A 2,500-nucleotide genomic window follows, 5' to 3' on the forward strand; every position below is an offset into this window, starting at 1 on the left:
TCAAAGTCCGAAAGAGTCGCGCATCACTCGTTGGATCGAAAAATTTTCAAAGTCCGAAAGAGTCGCGCATCACTCGTTGGATCGAAAAATTTTCAAAGTCCCAACGATTCTCGCATGGAACTAAGTTCCAACGTACTGCCAAATTTTTCAGGTCGCGTTGCTGTTTTGCCCCATAAGGAACACGTGTTATGACCGGCCGGCTCCGACGTCCGAGCGGCACCGTTGATACTTCATGCACCGAGCGGTCTCGACCGGTCGGTCGGCACCTAGTCCTCGGGTTTCGGAACTTTCGACTTGTTTCGGCCCGTATCTCGACATCCCTTTGCGGGTTTGTTGTCGGGGCTATGGTTTCGTCCTCACCGTGTCACGAACACGCAGACAAAAATTTTTTTCGAATTTTGAAAATTTTTCGTCTGAGCGGAGATTCGCACCACAGGCGTTCGTTTCGTTCCGGTAAGAACCACTCTCACGAGTTCAAAGTTTTTCCGAGCGCTCACGTTTCGCAGGGGCGAGTTCTTCGCTCCGTCTAGAAAATATGATTCAATTTGAATCGTCGACACTACATAACCGCGGGTCGGTGTCTAAGACCGAATGGCCCTTTATGCGGTGACCAGAAAGTCTTCTCTCGCAAGTCGAGGGAAGCAGTCGAACAGAGGCATCAACTCGCCACATTCCGTGCGTATCACAGTCTGTTCGCAGACGGTACACATTGATTTCCAATCGTACTCCCGACGCTTGCAATCTAGCCGAAGGATACGAGAAGGATAATTCGAACGATTTGCACCGGGGAGTCGACAAAAATTGTCTTCACCCGAGGAAACACAAAGTCGAACAGAGCGCTCTGAGCGCTAGTACGCGTACACAAGTTGTGCGGTACCAGATATACATATTATATTAAAACGTGTGGCCGACCGGGCAAAGACTCGGCGGCATGGGGCAACACACGAAAAGAGCTACCAATAACACAAAGCTCCCTGGTTGATCCTGCCAGTAGTCATATGCTTGTCTCAAAGATTAAGCCATGCATGTCTCAGTGCAAGCCATATTAAGGTGAAACCGCGAATGGCTCATTAAATCAGTTATGGTTTCTTAGATCGTACCCACATTTACTTGGATAACTGTGGTAATTCTAGAGCTAATACATGCAAACAGAGTTCCGACCAGAGATGGGAGGAATGCTTTTATTAGATCAAAACCAATCGGTGGCGGGTTCGTCCCGTCCGCCGTTTACTTTGGTGACTCTGAATAACTTTGGGCTGATCGCACGGTCTTGGTACCGGCGACGCATCTTTCAAATGTCTGCCTTATCAACTGTCGATGGTAGGTTCTGCGCCTACCATGGTTGTAACGGGTAACGGGGAATCAGGGTTCGATTCCGGAGAGGGAGCCTGAGAAACGGCTACCACATCCAAGGAAGGCAGCAGGCGCGCAAATTACCCACTCCCGGCACGGGGAGGTAGTGACGAAAAATAACGATACGGGACTCATCCGAGGCCCCGTAATCGGAATGAGTACACTTTAAATCCTTTAACGAGGATCAATTGGAGGGCAAGTCTGGTGCCAGCAGCCGCGGTAATTCCAGCTCCAATAGCGTATATTAAAGTTGTTGCGGTTAAAAAGCTCGTAGTTGAATCTGTGTCCCACGCTGTCGGTTCACCGCTCGCGGTGTTTAACTGGCATGATTGTGGGACGTCCTACCGGTGGGCTTAGCCTTTCGGGGCGGCCCAACTAATATCCCATCGCGGTGCTCTTCATTGAGTGTCGAGGTGGGCCGGTACGTTTACTTTGAACAAATTAGAGTGCTTAAAGCAGGCTATTTTCGCCTGAATACTGTGTGCATGGAATAATGGAATAGGACCTCGGTTCTATTTTGTTGGTTTTCGGAACCCCGAGGTAATGATTAATAGGAACAGATGGGGGCATTCGTATTGCGACGTTAGAGGTGAAATTCTTGGATCGTCGCAAGACGGACAGAAGCGAAAGCATTTGCCAAAAATGTTTTCTTTAATCAAGAACGAAAGTTAGAGGTTCGAAGGCGATCAGATACCGCCCTAGTTCTAACCATAAACGATGCCAGCTAGCGATCCGCCGAAGTTCCTCCGATGACTCGGCGGGCAGCTTCCGGGAAACCAAAGCTTTTGGGTTCCGGGGGAAGTATGGTTGCAAAGCTGAAACTTAAAGGAATTGACGGAAGGGCACCACCAGGAGTGGAGCCTGCGGCTTAATTTGACTCAACACGGGAAACCTCACCAGGCCCGGACACCGGAAGGATTGACAGATTGAGAGCTCTTTCTTGATTCGGTGGGTGGTGGTGCATGGCCGTTCTTAGTTGGTGGAGCGATTTGTCTGGTTAATTCCGATAACGAACGAGACTCTAGCCTGCTAAATAGGCGTACTTTCCGGTATCTCGAAGGCCCCCGGCTTCGGTCGGGAGGTTTTTACTACCGGCGTACAAATAAATCTTCTTAGAGGGACAGGCGGCTTCTAGCCGCACGAGATT

The 2,500-nt window shown here is 49.8% G+C and overlaps 1 non-coding gene across 1 annotated transcript in view; it reads left to right on the top strand.

Moving 5' to 3' along the window:
* Positions 1-971: 971 nt before the first annotated feature.
* LOC125501537 overlaps positions 972-2,500 on the top strand; it is a 1,914-nt gene continuing 385 nt past the window's right edge. Inside the window, exon 1 of the ribosomal RNA XR_007279126.1 lies at positions 972-2,500. This exon is cut by the window's right edge and continues 385 nt beyond it. This is a non-coding gene — a ribosomal RNA (small subunit ribosomal RNA).

The sequence above is a fragment of the Athalia rosae genome, chromosome 6, assembly GCF_917208135.1.
Source record: "Athalia rosae chromosome 6, iyAthRosa1.1, whole genome shotgun sequence".
Lineage (NCBI taxonomy): Eukaryota > Metazoa > Arthropoda > Insecta > Hymenoptera > Athaliidae > Athalia > Athalia rosae.